Source organism: Petaurus breviceps, unplaced genomic scaffold (assembly GCF_028583685.1).
Source record: "Petaurus breviceps papuanus isolate PSGF00001 unplaced genomic scaffold, PetGlider_PUasm1.0 38, whole genome shotgun sequence".
Classification (NCBI taxonomy): Eukaryota; Metazoa; Chordata; class Mammalia; order Diprotodontia; family Petauridae; genus Petaurus; species Petaurus breviceps.
The window spans coordinates 34979722-35000252 of record NW_027186304.1 but is presented as its reverse complement, the minus strand read 5'-3'; the positions used below and the strand labels follow the sequence as shown (position 1 = coordinate 35000252).

The 20531-nt window shown below is 36.0% G+C and overlaps 1 pseudogene; it reads left to right on the top strand.

The window, feature by feature from the left end:
* The window catches only part of LOC138170434 (small ribosomal subunit protein uS13-like), a 203665-nt pseudogene extending 187797 nt beyond the window's left edge, over positions 1 to 15868 (top strand).
* The last annotated feature ends 4663 nt before the right edge of the window (positions 15869 to 20531 follow it).

Here is a 20531-nt window from a genome sequence, read left to right as displayed (position 1 = left end):
GAGAGAGAGAGAGAGAGAGAGAGAGAGAGAGAGAGAGAGAGAGAGAGTTTTACAGCTTTCCCAGTTCTTGTTGAAAAAAAATTGTCCCTTTCTGAGTAGTTTATATTCTTTATCAACATGTCAACTAATAGTGACAATAGTGGACAACTTTGTTTTACTCCAGATTTACTACAAAAGCATCCAGTGTTTCTTACTAATAAATAATGCCATCTCTTGGTTTTAGATAAATACTTTGAATCATGTCAAGGATATGCTTTTTAGGGGCAGCCAGGTGGCACAGTGAGTAAGAGTGTGGGCCCCAGAGTCGGGAGACCTGGGATCAGTTCCGGCCTCCAATACTCAGCACCCACACAAAAATAATAATAACTGGCCGTGTAACCTTGAGTAAGTTACTTAACACTGATTGATTTTAAAAAAAGAATATGCTTTTTATTCATATCATATCCTTTTTTAGTGTTTTTAAAGCAAAATATTTTTGTGAATTTATTGATTAAATATTTTTATGCATTGATATGATTATGTGATTATATAACTTTATCATGTTCCTCATGTTGAACCATTCTTGTATGCCTGGTAGAAAAAACAACCTTGTCAATTTAATTAATCTTTTAAATGTTTTGTTATAGTCATTTTGTCTATAATTTTACCTCTATATTTTTAGTGTTGTAGGCTTATGAAGTTTTATTTTTTTCCTTCTGCTTAAGTTTCTTTTTTTTTTTACATCACCTCATTGGTGATTTTGCTCTATAATTTTCTGTCTATCTCTTCTTGAGTTGGAAGTCAGGGACATATTTGTATCATAGTAAACATAAGCTTTCTTTTTTCTCTATTTTGGAGAGCATTTCATGTAGCGTAGTAGTAATTTGTTCTTTGAATGCTTCATAGCATTCATAGAGTTTTTCATTAGTACTTCATATATAATTTGCTTGATTTTTCTTTCAGAGATTGGTTTGTTTAGATATCTTTCCTTTCTTAACATTTTAATATTTCATATTTTTGATAATTCTTCATCTACTCGTTTGTTTTTATTTTGCTAGCATATAATTGGGTATAGTATTTTCTGAGAATTTAATTTATTTTTTCTTTCATTGTTAATTTCCCTACCTCATTTATGATCTTGGTATTTGGTTTTCCTTTCACTTTTAAAAATTAAATTACTCAATGGCTTATATATTTTATTGGCATTTAGGGAAAACAGCTTTTTGTTTTATTGTTTTAATACTTTTTTCAATTTTGTATATCTCTTCTTATTTTCAAAACATCCATTTTTCTTTTTGTTTCAGAATTATTAATTTCTGGAGTTTCTAGTTTTTTATATAATAAGCTCAACTTACTGGTAATTTCTATGTCTCTTTTGTTCAGTTGTACATTCTTTTTCTGATCTCCTAATCAAAAGATTGTATAGAAAAAAATATAGGAAAAGAAAGAACACTTGACTGGATAAAGAGAAAAAAAATGAATTGTAGAATTTTGTAATTGTACAAGTACAATTGTAATTGAAGAAGTACAGAGATTAAACTTGAGAAAAATAAATTTGTAAAGATTTGTGGAGAAGCTGAAGGACAAGAACTAATAGAATCACAGTACTTTTAAGTTGGAAGGGAACTCAGCAATCTTCTACATCAACCTTTACTTGAAAGAAATACTCCTGATAATGTACCAAACCTTTGCTTGAAGACCTCCTAGGAAGGGGAAATCCATCATCTTTCAAGACATCCTATTCCACTTTTGGATTGCTGTCATTGTTAAGGACTTTCTTTTTATCAAATCTAAATTTAAATCTTTGCTCCATGTTCTGCCCTCTAAGAACAAATAGAACATGTCTGATCTCTTTCCCAAATCACAACCCTTCAATATTTGGACAGCACATGCTCTGGAACTACTCTTCCAATCTCCGCCAGAAGACTGGGTTTCCAGATGATGGCTGCTACTTTTCCCATTAGGGTTCTAACAGAACCTGAAGGGCAGAGGATATGTTTTCTAATACTTTTGCTCATGAACCCCCACCAGTGTGTTTCAACATTGATGGTAGGTTGATAGCAATTAATTATTCAGGCTTAATTGGCTTTTATAAAGGGGTTTTTACTATGGTGGTATAGTAGCAGAAAACATCCCCTCAAAAGTCTGTGACAAACTCTCTCACCAATACATACAGAGTTTAGGGTAAAGTAGACTCGAGCTTAGAAAGTGAATATTGTAAGATATCTTATAGCAAAAACAATTAATCTGGAAACAGATCAAGGAGTATGAGTATCAAGTATCATTGGACTACATGGAAGCTATAACCAAAAAAAGAGCCTAGATATCATATTTCAGGAAATATCCAGATCTCTTAGAGAAAAAGTGGAAATTTCACAGAGACAAAGTGGAAATATAAAGAATCTACTGATCATCTCTCATAATAAACCCCAAAATGAAAACTTCCAAGAACATACATAAAACCCTGAGTTTCTAGGTCAAAGAAAAAATACTTCAAGCAGCCAGAAAGAAAGAATTCAAGTGCTGAGGAGCAACATGATTTAGTAGCCTCTACCTTAAAGGAACGGAGAATTTGGAACACTGTATTCCAGAAGGCAAAGGATATGGGCTTACAGCTATAATAACTTACCTAGCAAAACTAAATATAATGCTGCAGGAGGAAAATATAGATATTTACTTAAATAGAAGCTTCCAAGCACTCCTGATGTAAAGGCCAGAGCTGCATAAAAATTCTGAAGTCCAAACACAGAAGTTAAGAGAAATATACAAGATAAACATAAATAAAAACTATTGAGGAGTAGATTAGCACATCATTTCCAGGAATAACAGAAGAATTGATTGGATCATGGTTTCCAGAACTGGAAGGGAAGGGGGTGGTACAGCAGGGGGTACTAGGCAATAAGGCTGCTGGTGAGGCTGTTGAGAAGGTGACTGAGGAGTTGGGACTGAAATGAAACTTGGAAGGTCCCTTCCCGAATAATGAGCCAAATGAGTCAGTCATCAGTCAGGACAAGAGGGCTCCAGAGTGGAAGCTCCAAAGAAAATACAAGAAAGGAAGTCAGTAGTAAAATCCTTGTCCTCTAATGACTATACACACAAATGCACAAAGAATGGTAATAAACAATATGGACTGGAAATCTTAACATAGGGAGACAATTATAAGAAGGGTATAAATGGCTTTGAAGGAACACTGGAGGTATTTGTATAGCAGTTTTAAAATTATTTCTTTCTCTAATCTATCAGCACAAATAAAACAAAATGTCACTGGTTCAAACTATTGGTTCAAATCTTCAGCTTTAATTTAAAATTTCAGATTACTTTTTTCTTTTTAAGGCATCTAAATGTATTTTAATGTATTAATGTGTATTACATTTATCGAATATTATAAACTTTATGCATAAAGAAAAATACATTTTACAGACAGTAACATTTTAAAGAGAAGTTTCCTACTGTGCTTTTTTGCCACATATAACAGAAACCATGTGGAAGGAGAGGTTGTACATAAGTAGGCCTTGTTTAAAAGAAACAGAATAGATTAAAAGGATAGAATTTACATCATGAATATATAATCATACAAGGAAAATTTTGAACCAAGTTGAAGAAGGAATCTCTGTGGATGGTGAGATTCTCCAGGTGTTCCAATATGTGGACAGCTTGAGGTGATTGCATCAAACCTTGGAATGTTACAGAGAGTCCTAGAAGAGATCCATAACCATTAAAAAAGGAAAAGTGTTCAGCCTGACTGTTCGTTTAGGAAAGTCCAAATGGTAGAAGATTGCCTATATGCAGATATGACATGCTGTTGAATAGACAACCTATAGCGTTCACCCATCATCATATATCATGTGGGAACCAGCTTATACTGGCTTGTGAGAACTGATTGTCAAATTTTTAGTATGAGTATTTCCACCTCAGAAATTGAAAAACATTACAAATCAGGGTTTCATTAATTTATTTATTGCCTAGACTTAAGAAAGTGATGGAGAAAATGTTAATAATGTTGTCTAGACGTATACATTTTAGTATAAGTAGACAATAATCTGGGCCCAGAATTAAACAGAAAAATGACCTATATTGCCTTTTGAGAATTGCAAAGCTTCTTTAAAGACCCAAAGTTTCTCCTATAAGCAAAGGTCCATTGTTTTAATAACAATACCAGTGTTATTATAAGGCTATGAGACATGGAACTAAAAATTAATATAACACAAAGAGCAATAAAGAGACATATAGTAGGTGTGAGAAGTCTGAAGTATATAATCAATGAGAAACTTTATTTTATTTTTTAACAAATTATTTATTTTTAGTTTCCAGCCATCACTTCTATAAGTTTTAAATTTTCTCTGCCTTTCTCCCCTTCTTCCTCACCAAGATAGCGTGCAATCCAATATAGACTCTACACATACATTCTTATTAAACATATTTTCACATTAGTCATCTTGTATAGAAGAATTAGGAGGAATGGGAGGAAACCTGAAAAAGAAAAAACAAAACAAAACAAAAAAGGGAATAAATAGTATGTTTCGATTTGCATTCAGACTCCATATTTCTTTCTTTGGATGTGGATGACATTTTCCATAGTGAGTCCTTTGGAGTTGTTTTAGATCCTTGCATTGCTAAGAAGAGATGTATGTCAAAGTCAGTCATCGCACAATGTGGAATGAGGAACTTTTGAAGAACAGCAGTAAAAAAACATCAGGGAAAGGCACGATGTGGAGAAAAGATTGATTAGACACATCGGAAGGACAAGAGATGACAAGTAAACAGCCCAAGTTCTCCCCTGTTATCTTCACAGCATCAGGAGAAGTCAAAAAGACTTAAGCACATTGGATGGACCTCCTGTCATAAATTAATGAGAGTCCATGGATAAGAGGCACATAGGATGGGTAGGCATGGATAGTTTGGGATCTGCACTGTTGAAGGGAACATCCAAATCTATGAGACAACAATTCAGTTTTTAGAATTTTGAGCATTTGGATATAGATCACCTGGAGAGAGAGAAAATGGATGAGGCTTCATGAAGAGAATCACAACAAATTAGGCACAGAGTCATGATTTATTATTAATGGATGGCTTCAGTTGCTCAGTCATCTGCTTGGGTTTTTTCTTTGCCAAGAGTATAGTAGTTAATAACATGTTTACTTGCCTTGATGATTATTTTATCTCTAAATATGGAGGAATCATGAGAATGAGGAGAAGGAATTCTGCTTTGTATCTCATCCTCACCAACAGGAAAAAAACTTGCTACTAGGGTGGAAATGAGGGGAAACTTGAAGGAGATGATTACTCCACTTTAAAATCTTTATAGAGATTAGCTTGTTGACCTTTTGGCTAAGATCAAGTATAGTATATGTTCCTATCAGTAAAATCCATATAGAGGAGAGGAAAGCCAGGAATAGCTTTAAATGTACCTGCTAGTGCAGCTTTCGAAAGTTCAGATAAAAGATCGGTATGGGCACAAGTATAGTCAGTTCTGCTATAACTGGGTTTTGAAAACTTAAATTTGTTCCAACTTTGAGAATATTGTGAGTTTTGAATTTGTTTCTTGATGTCTTCCTCGAGAAACAGCGAGAGAACTCAGAAAACTGTGCCACTTCACAGTAACTCACAAGCTGCATTCTTTCCAATGCCCTCTTCCACAAAACAATCCTCAAGTCTTTGTCAAGGTAAAGGTAAATTTATTGCATATCTTCTGGTGTGGTGGAATGTGTGAATGGAGAAAGCCTAGTTAGCCCTCCCACCCCTTTGCCCTATGGACTCTGTCTAGAGATCCTGAGTTGCCTTCTGCCCAACTTATTCCTGCAGCCCAGAGCCCTCCTGGCAGAGCAGCAGCCAGGGGTTGTGAACATGGCCATTACTATTGTAGCATCTTAATTATTCATTATAATTTATTCATAAATTATGTCACAATTTAGCATAAAATTTTGCTACCATTTTTATTAGGTGCTTATACAATTTTTACATGTCACTGATGAAATTTGTTTCCCTAACCCTATTTTTTCCATCAGCTCTGTAGTTTTTATTGTATGATTTCACATAGTTCAGTGCTTTTGGGGAATGCATATGTTCATTATAGAACTGCCTGTATCAAAATTCTCCTGGGAAATGTGACTCAGGAGAGAGGGAAGGCTCTCCAGAGTGAAATTCTGAAGACAGAGAAAATTAATTCTTATGGAGAAACAAAAAGAAAGTTTTCAGAAGAGATTGGAATGATGTAGATGCACAGAAAATTTGCCAACCAACTTAGATTTTTAAAAGATAATTAAGAAGGTGGAGGTAAGGGCAGGAACAAAGGATGACTATGAAAGTGTGACATGTTAAAAATAAAATTAGAATTGCTAAAGTTTTGGAGGAACTGAGGTTGCTGAAGAAAGCCAACAAAGAAAAAAAGAGTTTGTTTTCATATTAGGGAAAAAAAGAGGGTTTGAGAAAAGATCTCACTTTCTGGTTTGGATAAGCTGATGAATTCTGATGACAGAAAGAATACAGGACTGTTCAATTTTTTTTTATTCTGTTTTTTTGCTATTAAGGAGAATGATCTTTGGAATAGAAGGGACAGAATAGAAATGGTTTAGAGGAAGTCAATAATAATACAAGTAAAGACAGAATATGAAAATGAGTCCCTGGCTAGCTTTTAATGAATTCAAGTCACCTAGTCCAGAACTGGTAGATGTGATTGCTAATATTTCCTCCCTTTGCTTGATATCTACAGCTTCTCCCTTTTTTTGTAGCACTCTATACCTGGAACTTTCCAAGATAAAAATTTACAACTTCTTGGCTAATTGGTGTCTCCCTAATCAGGGAAGGGAAATAAATTAGATGTATATGATCTAGACCATGCCTCTCCCTATAAAATGGCAGAACCTCTTTTTCATGGAAGAATGACCCTGTTATGTTTAATATGAATGTATATGAAAAGCTTATATCAGATTGCACACTGTCTTGGGGAGGAGGTAGGGAGAAGAGGAGGAGAAAATTTAAAATTCAAAAGCTTGTGGAACTGGAGTTGTAAACTAAAAATAAATACATTTATTTTTTAAAATTAAAAAAAATATAAGAATGACCCAGTTCTGAGTGACTGAACCTAGTACTGTTCACACTAAACAAAGAGGAATAGCAAGAGTCTGGCCTAATCAGGTTGCTGAGTCCAAAGAGAGCTCCTCTTTTCCTTTCCTTTCTCATTGATGGTAAGTCATCCTAGATAAATCTACATAGAGTTCCTTGGTGTGTTTTCTGTGTCTTCCTGCTCACATTCAATATTTTCTCTTTGACCTGGAAGTTCTATTACTTGGCAACAATATTTCTAGGTGAGTTAGACCTAAAGTTTCTCTGTTGTCAGATTTAATCAATCTTTATTTTACCCTTTATTTCCAATACATGGCCAATTTTCTTTTATGATTTCCTGCAATGTGGCATACAGGCCTTTTGTTCTGTTGTTTTTCTGTGAAATTAGTGATTAATAAACTGACTCTGTGAGCTCTGTCTTTCAGATAAATTTCTTTTTATTGTAAAAACCTTGTATGTTCTTACAATATTGTTGTCTTTCAATCTTGCTGTAATAATTCTTGTTGCATAACTGTATTTTTACTTCCATTTCATCATTCTTTTTTTTACAATCCATTTACTGCAGTATGTCCAAAATTCTAAGTTTTTATAACTTCTGTTTTAAGCCATCAATTATCTTTCTGAGTTTTTCCCTGAGAGTTTTGATTTTGCTCCTCATTTTTTCTTAAAATTATTTTTTATTAATCTTTCATCTCAATATAGAAGGTTTTTTGGTCATTCTTTTCTCTATTCTCATCGATCAATCAATAACCAATTGATTAATTAGCATTCTAGTAATTATTAAAGAAATATTCTCTTATTTTTGACATTCTTTTACTCCCTAGTATATTTTCAATTGATTTTTTTATTAGATTTTCTTTACTTTCCACTTTATTCCATCTTTCTGTAGGTTTTTCTGTGGGGACTTCCCTATTAGGACTTCTTTCTTCTCACATCCTTTAGTAATATTTAGAGCATTTTTTGCTGTTCTGAGATGATAATGGTAGCAAGGCTTAGAAACAATATTTCATTCAGTCATCTAATAATCCTGGACTTGAGAAGACCAAGTTAAAATACCATCTTTGAAGTCTATTGGCTGTGTAACCATGCCAAGTCACTTAACCTTTCTTGTTCTCACTTTTCTCATTTTTAAAATGAAAGTGTTACTGTTGGTGGAGTTGTGAACTGATTCAACCATTCTCTAGAGCAATTTGGAACTATACCCAAAGGGCTATAAAACCCTGCATACCTTTTTACTTATCAATGCTACTACTAGGTCTGTATCCGAAAAGAGATTAAAAAAAAAAACAAAATAGAAAAAGACTTATATGTACAAAAATATATAGAAGTTCTTTTCTGGGGACAAAGAATTAGAAATTGAGGCAATGAACATCAATTGGGGAATGATGGAACAAGTTGTGGTATGTGATTATGATGGAATACCATTGTACTATAAGAAATGATGGGCAGGATGCTCTCAGAAAAATGAAGACTTGCATGGGCTGCTGCAAAGTGAAATGTACTGAGTACAAAGTAACAGCAATAATATAAAATCATCAGCTGTGAATGACTTAGCTATTCTCAGCAATACAATGACCCAAGATAACTCTGAAAGACTTATAATGAAAAGTCCTGTCCATCCCAGAGAAAGAACTGATGGTGTCTGGATAAAGATTGAAGCATACTTTTAAAAAACTTTATATATTTTTCTTGAGTTTTTTTGTCTGTTTTCTTTCACAGCCTAACTATTATGGATATGCTTTGTATGACTACATATGTATAGCCTATATTGAATTTCTTGCCTTCTCAATGGGGAGGAGGTAAAGAGGAAGGAAGGGAGAGAATTTGGAACTCAAAGTTTTAAAAAAACAAATGTTAAAAATTGTTTTTACATGTAACTGGGAGAAATAAAATACAAAAAAAAAAGAAAGAAAAAAGAAAAATACTTGATAAAATGAAAGTGTTCGACCATCTAGATGGCTCCTAAGAATATTTCCGGATCTAAATATATTATGATATTTCTGTGTCTTTCTGTATATGGCTATTTAAAATCTAAATTGTCAATGAACTTCCATATCTTCTCTTCCTCATTGGAATTGTTTATCTTTATATCTTCAAGAATTTATTTTTGAAGACTCATGATGAACTATGGAGTCTGAATGTAGATTGAAGCATACTATTTTCTCTTTTTTTTGCTTTGTTTTTTCTTTCTCATAGTTTTTGTTTTTTGTTATGATTCTTCGTTCACAACATGACTAATATAGAAATATGTTTAATATGATTGTGCATATATAGCCTATATCAAATTACATGCCATTCTGGGGAGTGGGGAGGGGAAGAAGTGGAAAAAATTTAGAACTCAAAATTTTATGAAAGTAAATGTTGAAAACTAAAAATAAATAAATATTTTTCAAAAAAGAATTTATTTTGGGGTGGCTAGTTGGCACAGTGAGTAAGAGTGCCGGCCCCAGAGTCGGGAGGACCTGGGATTGGCTCCGGCCTCAGATACTTAACACCCACACAAAAAACTGGCCATGTAAACTTGGGCAAGTTACTTAACCCCAATTGCTTTTAATAATAAAAAAAGAATTTATTTTTTAAATACTTATAGTAGCCCTTTTTGTGGTGGCCAAGAATTGGACATTGAGGGGATACTCATCAGTTGGGGAATGGTTGAACAAGTTGTGGTATATGAATGCAATGGGATACTATTGTTCTAAAAGAAATGATGAACAGGCAGATTTCAGAAAAACCTGGAAAGACTAATATGGACAGATGCTGAGTGAAGTGAACAGAACCAGGAGAACATTGTACATAGTAACAGCCACATTGTGTTATCATCAACTATAATAGACAGCTCTTTTCAGCAATACAATAATCCAAGAAAATTCCAAAAGACTCATGATGGAAAATGCTATCTCCATCCAGGGAAAGAACTACGGAGTCTGAATGCAGATTGAAGAATATTATTTTCTCTCTCTTTTTTTTTCTTTCTCATGGTTTTTCCCTTTTGTTCTGATTCTTCTTTAACAACACGATTAATGTGGAAGTATGTTTAACATGAAAAAAATTATTTTTGAGAATTTCTCATCCTTTCAGGGGTTACTTTTCTTGTAGAATTTTTGGCCTATGCTTTCTCTGATCCTTTTGAAATCTGCTCTCCCTAAATCTAATGTGATGCTAGACTATATTTATCTTTCTTCTCTTTACCTATTACACATTTTAAAAGAGAACTTTAAGATTCTTCACAAAGTTCCCATCAATTTACTTTGGCAACCAGTTTATAGGGTCATAAATCTAAAACTGGAAGGAATCTCAAAGACCATATAGTTCCTTTCATTTTACAGTTTAGAAAACTGATGTCCAAAGAAGATAAATGACCTACCCCATGTCATACAGGTAGGAAGTGACAGAGGCAGAATTTGAAACCAACTTCTCTGACTTCAGTATTAGTGTTATTTCTGCTATGTCATGCCTTGGTATAAAACAGATCAGTTCTCCTAATTACTTCTTTCACCTTTTGAAGGATAAAATTTTCATTAATATAAGCCAGAAAATTATTAGCTTCTCTCCTTTTGACAGAGAGAAAAAGCTCTAGCAGATGAGCAGATAACCTAGAAATTGAAGTTCATCATTACTGTAGCTTATGTGATTCCCTCTTCTCACATGTGGGGAATCCATAATAGTTACCCCCAGGTCCAAGGTATTCTCTGGTTCCACATCATAACTGCAGGTCAAAATCATAATTCATGAATCTCTATGATTATGTTTACTTTTTTCTTCAGTCAGCTAAAAGACAACCAATTAATAACAAAGGCATTTAATGAAATAGTAGAGTAAGAAAAATCCCAGTAGAATGGCCCTCCCTCCACTCTCTCCCACAAATACACACGCTTTCAGCGGGGAGAGTGAACTCACATAAGAATTCTTCATTAGGGACATAGTGATCATCAGTGGTCAAACCATACACATGAAGAGATAACTTCTGATTCTATGGAGCCATTAAGGTTTTCTTGTGATATCATTTTGCAGCTTTCCACTGGGGGTGATGTCTCTACTTGGTACCTTGCTTTCGGTTACTGCTGGTGTGGTGGTGGCTGCTAGTGACTTGTAGCTAGGTAGCCTCAGTTAAGCACAGCTCTGCTATTCTTTGGTAGTCTCATGGTGGTTAGCAGGTGCCATGGTTTGAACTGGGCATCACTCCCTGCTACCAGCTTCATGTCTTAGGGTCTAACAAAGGCCATCTCATCTCACTTCTGCTGAAAGTTTAGTTGGTTGAACTTTTCCCTGACATAGGCAGGCAGAGAACTTTTTAGAGCCACTGAATGATATCTTCTATTGTCTTTCTGCAGAATTCACCTTCAAAATGATATTAAAACCTAGCCCTTTTTATATCTAGGAAACTGGTTCATTCATATGTCTCCCAGTCAATCTTCCTTGCAGAGATCCACACTAAACTAACATAATCCAGGTCTTTCCTTTCTTGACCCTTTTCATTAGGTAGAGATAAAAACTTTCTGATGTTGATAACTATCTCACTTAGGATTGGTCATTTCCAAGATCCTCTCTTGTTCTCTTGCTTAGCATGCAAATGAACTTGAACCAGAACAAAATGCAGGACAAGATTTTCCACCTACATAGTCACATTCTTGCCTTTATTAGGCATATCTGTCAGCAGCAAAACTTCTTAACTTTGGTGCTGTTTCAAACAGTGAAAAACCTCACTATCTGCCTGCACTCAAATCGTGCTTCCATACCAGGTTTGTTATCTGTGTCCTGAACTTCTCATCTATTTTCCCTTTTGATTCACGTAATTTGTAATATTAAAGAAATAAAACCTTCTGAGGAAAAGTTTACTGAAGACTTTCCTGGAGACAGAAGATAAGGAAAAAGCAAATTAGTCCAAAACATTATCTGAGGAAAGCTCCTATGAAGCATAAAAGAGTATTTAGGATCGAACTTAATGTTGGGGGTGGTGGTAAAGGGTCATGTAGAAAATATCAAATAGTAATGACAATAATACAAATAACTCACATTGCTGTATTACTTTAAGGTCTTCAAAGTGCTCACTTCATAATAATTCCATAGAGATAGCGTGGTTCAGTGACAGAGTAATGGGTTTGGAGACAGAGGACCTTGGTTCAAATAATGGCTCTGGAACTGTCTGTGTGACCTTGAGCAAGTCATTTAACATCTTTAGGCTTTATTTTCTCATCTGTAAATTGAAGGAGTTGGATTGGATTGAGGGCCTAAGGTCTTTTCCAGCTCTAAATTTGTGCTCTTAAGGAAGAATGGGTTAGGTTTGTGTAGAAATGAATACTAGGGAAGACACACACACATTTGGTTAATATTTTGGTTCTTTTTATTTAATTTATTGTATGGTAATTAAATATGTGTGTATACATAATGCCTTTGGTTGAATTTAAACAACTAATTTATTTTTATTTCAAGTCACCATCTTGAGTGGAACTCAGTTTACCTCTTCTGTCAAATGAGGGGATAGACTAAATGATCTCTAAGGCACTTAAGCTCTAACATGTTATGATTCATTATGCTTGAAGTAGATAACACATATCTCCAATCACATATATAGCCACAGACCTTCTGAAAAGTTATCTTCCATTCAGTAGTTGGTGCTTGAAGACAAGTCTATTTCTGGAAAATTGACTAATGAAATATACAGAATATTGACAAGAGCTATCCTTTCTTGAAAAACAGTGAATCTACTGAAATATACTTTTACTTATCTATGCTCCTTTCAAACAACAATTTCAGAGAGAGAGAGAGAAGAGAAGAGAAAAGAAGAGAGGGGAGGAGAGAAAAGAGGAGAGAGAAAGAGGAAGATGAGACTTGGAGATAGAGAGGGAGAGAAAAAAAGGAGGTAGTTAAAATTTTGCCAAGTTCTCTTATTCTCTGAGTCTCTTGCTTAGTCCTGCTTCTCTGTGGTCACTACTTCAGCACAGGAAGCAATTTTGCAAGCATTTATATGGCTATGAGCCCTGTATGAGTCAATTGGATTGCTTTTTTTTGTCATCTCTCTAACAGTTTATAGAGCAGCCTAACCCTTCTCTCATACTGCATCATGACAAACAGTCTTAAATTCTGTCCTTTTGAGGAAGAGTGCATAAGAGAAAAATACCAAAGCATCTCTCTGCATGAGATCAGGGTAGAAAATTAGTACCAAACACTTTTTTTTTCCTCTTTTAAAATCATCCTCTGTATGACTAAGGCAGATAGGCAACTAGGCAGATTCGAACAATAGCAGTTCTTGAATATCTGGGTTTTTCTCCCTGTATTGTGCTTTGTTCTTCTGGCTTTGTGTGTGTGTGTGTGTGTGTGTGTGTGTGTATGTGTGTGTGTGTCTTAGATTGGCACTACCATTTTTCTAATTAATTTAAATTGCAAATACCTTTCCTAAGTGTAAAACACTTTCTGTGAATATTTACCAGAAAGTCATTAGGCCATTTGAAACCTAGTCTATATCATATCAATCCAAGCTAGCACTTAACTATGCTGAATAGAAAGTATAAGTTATGCAAATGAAACTAATGGCAAGGATAAACCAAGACAATAGAAAGCCCAGAAATATTTCTAATTTCCATAGGGAAAACAGATTTACTTTTCTAACTATGCATTGATTAACCACTATAAAAATTCACTTGTATTCCTTGGGTATCCATTAACATTGGCCTGTTGGGGGAGCATGCAATTACTTAACATCCACTCTAACATCTTAAAATCTTAGATGGTTAAAAAGCTGGAAAAAAAACCTTAAAGCTCATTAGTACAACCTCCTTGTTTTTTATAGTTGAAACTGAGGCCTATTGAACTGAAGTGACTTGTGTGATGTCATAAGGTAGTAAAATGGGAGACTTGGAATTCTCTCAAATAGTAGTAGTAGTAGTAGTAGTAGTAGTAGCATCAACAGCTAGTGTTTATATAGTACTTACTATGTACCAGGCTCTGGGCTAAGCACTTTGTAAATATTATCTCAATTGAATCTCACAACAATTCTGGGAGGTAGGTGCTATTATTATCATCCCCATTTTACAGTTGAGGAAATTGAGGCAGACAGAGGTTAAGTGACTAGCCCAGAGTCACACAACTAAGTCGCTGAGACTAGATTTGAACTCAGGTCTTCTTGACTCCAGGCACTCTGTTCTAATGGCAACTGTTTTCTCCAAAGTCTTTCTGAGGAATTCACCTTCAAGGTGAAGTTAAAACCTAGCCTTTTCTATAACTAGGGAAATGACTCATTAATAGGTTTTTGTCACAGGTCAACTTCTGCCATAGAGCTCCACCCTAAAGATTACAAAACCCAGTAAGTCATTCTAGCAGTCCACAAAAGTCTCCCTTAGGATATCCTAGGGCAGAAGTCAGCCAGTCAATAAGCATTTATTGAGGACCTATTATATGCTAAAAGCTATGGCTACAAAGAAAGATAAAAAGAAGTTTCCTACTCTAAAGCAGCCCATAGTCTAATGAGGGAGACAACATGCAAACCATTATGTACAAACAAGAAAAAAATACAGAAGAAACTAGAAATAATGTTGGAGAAAAGGCACGAGTATTTTTTTTATATTTTAACATTCACTTCCATAAGATTTTGAGTTCCAAACTTTCTTCCCATCCCTCCCATTTTTATGATTTCTTTGGGATACAGTCCTAGAAGTGGTATTGCTGGGTCAAATGATAAGCACATGTTTATAGCCCTTTGAGCATAGTTCCAAATTGTTCTTCAGAATGATTGGATTGGTTCACAACTCCATCAACAATGCATTAGTATTCCAATTTTCCCACATCTTCTCCAGCATTTATATTTTTCCCATTTTGTCATGTTAGCCAACATGATAGGTGTGATGTGGTACCTCAGAGTTGTTTTGATTTTCATTTCTCTAATCAATAGTGATTTAGAGCATTTTTTCATATGCCTTTAGATACCTTTAATTTCTGCATCTGAAAACTGCCTGTTCATAGCCTTTGATGATTTGTCAGTTGGGGAACGATTTGTATTCTTATACATTTGATTCAATTCTCTCTATATTTTCTAAATGAGGCTTTTATCAGGGACACTGGTTGTAAAAATTGTTTCCCAGCTTTTTGTTTCCAGAAGTCATGATTCAAAAGTGGGATTGAAAAAGGTTTCCTTTAGGGTGGGATATTAACTAGTACTTGAAGGAAGTCAGGGAGGGCAAGGAGAGATGAGTAGGGAGACCATTTCAGGCACAGGTGACAGTCAGTGAAAATTGTCAGAGTCAGGAGGTAGAGTGCCTTATTCAAGAAGCAGCAAGGAGCCCTCTTCCAGAGAAGGCTCTCACGCTGCCGTTGCAGCCATGTCTCTTGTAATCCCCGAGAAATTCCAGAACATTTTGAGAGAGCTCAAAACCAACATTGATGGACGGCAGAAAATAGCTATTGCCATCACAGCCATCAAGGGTGTGGGTCGAAGATATGCTCATGTAGTACTGAGGAAAGCAGACAGTGACCTCACCAGGAGGGCTGGTGAGCTCACTGAAGATGAGGTGGAGTGCCTGATCACCATCATGCAGGATCCCCAGCAATACAAGATTCCAGACTGGTTCCTTAACAGACAGAAGGATGTAAAGGATGGGAAATATAGCCAGGTTCTGGCCAACGGTCTGGACAATAAGCTTCGTGAAGATCTGGAGCGACTGAAGAAGATCCGGGCACACGGTGGACTTCGGCATTTCTGGGGTCTCTGGGCGAGGCCAGCACACCAAGACTACAGGCCGCAGGGGTTGCACTGTGGGTGTGTCCAAGAAGATGTAAACTACTTCACTGGCCTTGTCTATTAATAAATAGTTTATAACAACAACAACAAAAAAAAGCAGCAAGGAGGACAGTGTCAGTGGATTGCAGACTATGTGAGGGTGAGTAAGGTTTAAGAAAAATAGGAGAGGTCCAGGTTATGAAGTCCTTTGAATGCCAAATAAAGGATGTTACATTTGATCAGGAAGATAATAGGGAGCCATTGGAATTTATTGAATAGGGAGGTGACATGGACAGATTCACACCTTAGGAAATTTCACTTTGACAACTGAGTAGGAGGATGGATTGGTATGAGGAGAGACTTGAAGCTATTGTAATAGTCCTTGCAATAGGTGTGAGGTAAAGACCTGCACAGGGTAGTGGTAATGTCAGTAGAGAGATGGAAATGTGATGGCTATTGCCAAGGTAGAATTGATAGAATTTAGTAACAGATTAAATATATGAGGTGAGAGAAAGGAGGAGTCTAGGAAGGCTTCCTATAGAAGGTGGGATTTTAATTGGAACTTGAAAGAAGTCAGTAGTCATAGTGGAGGAGGGAGAGTACTCCAGGCATGGAAGACAGCTAGGGAGAATGTCCAGAATCAGAGCCCATGGAATAGGCAGGAGGCCAGTATCACTGAATCCAAGAGTATGTGTCAGGGAGTGAGGTATAAGAAGCCTGGGAAGGTGGGAGAGGGCTAGATTATGAAGAGCTCTGAATATCACACAGCACTTTGTATTTGATCCTGGAGGCAATTGAAAGTCCCTGGAGTGTACTGAGTAGGGGAGTGATATGATCCAACCTACACTTTAGGAAAATCATGTTAGTGACTGAATAGAGGGTAGATTGGAATGGAGGCAGATTTGAGGTGGGTAGATCCATGAGTAGTTTATTCCAATAATCCAGGTGTGAGGTGATAATGGCCTATGCTAGAGTGGTGGTAATGTTAAAAAAAAAAAAAAGAAAAGGAAGTATTTTCAAGAGGTTGAAAAGATGAAATTGACAGGCCTTGGCAACAGGTTGGATATGGGGGGGCAAGAGATAGTAAAGAATCCAGAATAACTCTTAGGTTATGAGCCTGAGGGATTGGGAGGATAGTGTTGCCCTCTACTATAATAGGGAAAGTAGGAGATGGGGAGGATTTAGGGAGGAAATAACAAGTTCAATTTTGTACATATTGAATTCTCCTCATGGAAAGACAGAGAAATTTGGACTAATTGATAGTAGACTTAAAGACTGAGTTGGAAAAGATCTTGGTGATCATCTATAGTTAGGTAGAATGACTAAGCAGACCAAAAAGTATCGACAAATATCAATATGAAGAATTTTTAGCAAAAAGTCCCAGGTTTCTATCCTTAGTCTCACTTTGTTCAAAACATTCACCAATGACTCAGATGAAGATATAGATGAAAAGGTCATCAAATTTGTAGATATGAAGCTGGAGGGAAAACTAAAAATTAGATGTCAAAACCAGCTTCCAAAATTCTTTACAAATTAGAATTAGTTGTTAAAGGAAACAAAGTGAAATTTAATAGGTATAAATGTAAAGTCTTATACTTAGCTTTAAAAAAATCAATTATATACAGTTAGGATTGGGGAGATGTGGCTAGGGAGCAGCTCATGTTAAACATACCAGAGAATGTTAGTGGATTTCAAGCTCAATACGAATTATTAGTGTGACATCATAATCAAAAAAGTTAATGCAGCATTAATAGATGTATAGTGTTTAATGTGAAGATAAATGTTCCATTCCATTGTGTTCTGATTAGACTATATTAAGTACTATGAAAGTAAATGAGATAATTGTATTTTTTTTTTTAAGCAATCGGGGTTAAGTAACTTGCTCAAGGTTACTCAGCCAGTTATTTCTGGGTGTGGTGCTGAGTGTCTGAGCCCGGGATTCGATCTCCAGGTCATCCCAACACAGGAGCCGGTGCTCTTACTCGCTGACCCACCTGGCCATCCCTAAGCAATTGGGGTTAAGTAACTTGCTCAAGGTTACACGGCCAGGTGTTTTTGGGTGGGTGCTAAGTGTGAGCCCGGGATTTGATCTCCAGGTCGTTCTGACACTGGAGCCGATGCTCTTACTCGCTGTGCTACCTGGCCACCCCAATTGTATGCTTTATAAACCAAAATGAACCTAAGATGGAGTGAACTTCAAATTCTGAATTCCCCACTTGGCTCAACTCCTTCTGTCATCTTTCTCCTAGAAACTCCAGGTCCAAAGATCAGAGCTGGTGGATTCTGGGGTTGTGTATCCATGGCAGCAACGACTACACTCATATAAAATCAAGATCTGTTCTACTGAATAAAGCACTAGAAATATTAAATACACAGTTAAGCAGTTGTTTTACTTAAGCAGTGGCACAAAGAAACATAACAAAAGAGTTGTTCCCCAGGGCCTTCCATAGTCTATAAAAAGGTAATCAATGACCAATGCAGAAGTAAAGGTTTATTCCACAAGATTTAAGGAAATCTGGAGGGGCTGGAGAGGCAGTTCTATATGCTTCTCAGAGAGGCCTTTCTCTTCCAAACAGCTGCAGGATGAACAACAATTGAGGGCCTGCATCTTGCTTGTCAAATATTTGAAGACAGCTGATACGTACTACCTGAACCTCAAACAATCTTGTCTTTATCATTATCTTAAACAAGTCCAATTCTCTCAGCTGATCCTCATACGGCATGGACTTGAGGCCCTTCACCATTCTGATTTCCCTCCTTGGACGATGCTTCAAATTATTAATATCCTTCTTAAACTGTAAGTTCCCTGAGGGCTGGAATGTTTTTTTTAGTTTTGTTTTCTTTTAATATTCTCAACATATAGCACAGTGTCTTGAGAATAATGTGTGAACATAATACGTGTTTAATAATTTTTTTTGATTGGGTTGAATCAAAGAGAGGGGGACTAGAATGCGGACAGGATATATAAGAATTAGAAATAGAAATATTTAGCCTACATCAAGACAAGTCTTGGGAGACAATATCCCTCTGTCAATATTTAAGGGCTGTGATATAGAAGAGGGATAAGATATGTCATGCTCACTCCAGGAGGTCAAAAGTAGGACTAGGAAATAGAAGCTAAAGAGATAAAGATTTTGGTTCAACATAAGGAAAAACTGTGTAGTAATTTAGATTTCTCCACAAATAAAATGGGCTGTCTGAAAGGATACCAGATTCTCCACCGCAGGAGATCTTCCAGCAATCCAGAGGGCATCCTCTAAGAGATGCTGTAGAAGGAACTAAGATGTAGGATTTAGATGGGCCTTTGACTGGATAATCTTGGGCTATGATTCTGATTCCATAAAGAGAATAGTGGGAAAAATTCTTTAAGAAGTAGAAAATAGTAGTAAGCACAGAAGGTTATTTTTACAAGCCTTTGAAGATAAACATGAGCAAAACTCATACCCATTTGCACCAGTAAAGGAAATAAATTTTTCAACTGTATTCCCTAATCAATCAACAAGCATTTATTAAACTCTCATTATGTTCCAGGCCCTGAAGAGCTTACATTCTACTAGAGGGAGGAAACAAGTTTATGTAGAACTTTTCTTTTTCTATTAAAAACAACTTAACTACTATTTGTACTATGGAATTTTGAATGTTTCTGTAGCAAACACAAATACTCTGAAGTGGAAGCCAAAACTCAGTGAGATGAGCTTTGGATATGGAGATTTTGATGTACAAAGTATCTTTACTTTCTTTTTTTTCAATTTATTTATTTATTTTTAGTTTTCAACATTCATTTCCACAAGATTTTGAGTTACAAATTTTTCTGTCTTTTCCCTACCCCCACCCTAACATAACAAGCCTACTGAAACCCGCTTTCCCCAATCTGTTCTCTCTTATATCCTTCCCCATTCCCCCCCAACTTTTTAGTAGGGCAAGGATGTGTATCTTTACTTTCAACAAGAGGTGATAATAGAGCCTGATGTGAATAATTTTTATTATTATCTTTATTTTTTTTGGAGGGCAATTGAGGTTAAATGACTTGCCCAAGGTCACACAGCTAGTTTTTGTGTTAAGTGTCTGAGGCCAGATTTGAACTTAGGTCCTCCTGACTCCAGGGCTGGTGCTCTATTCACTGAGCCACCTAGCAGCCCCTGATGTGAATAATTTTTCTTAAAAAATCATCTTTAAAGTGAAGTGTCTATATTTGGGTTACTAAGAAAAATAAACACACAGAAGCAAAACTAATGTTCTTAGGTGGAAAAACAAACACATTAATGAATCGAACACTTTCTTATTTCTAAAACATTGATATATTTTGCTCAAAAAATACAGCAGATAGTATTGTTTCCATTAAAACAATTAAGTAGAGGAATTCACCTCAAGTAGAAAGGACTTTAAAAATCATTTGCTGATGTGTTGTACGTTTACTTTTATAGAACACACAAAGCACCTCAAGTAAAATAATCTAAAGAAAAGGATCAGTGTCTTGGAACTGCTAATGGGGTTACTAAGGTGACAATCAGATTGCTGACTTTTTTAGGAGACAGGGACTTCAGTCCCTCATTTACTTCTCACTTTTTGTCCTTTTCTCATCTGGCTAGTTTTCCCCTTCCATAGCAATGCCAGCTGTTTTTTAATCCTATGCTAGGGAGATGACAGTCAAGAATGGGTAGAGGGGGTGGTACATCCTCCACCCACCATGACAGCTACCCTGGCTGCTGCAGCCATGTTAGGATGAAGAATGCAAATCAAGCCCTCAGACTTCAGTTGGATCCACAAACAGGTGCACTGG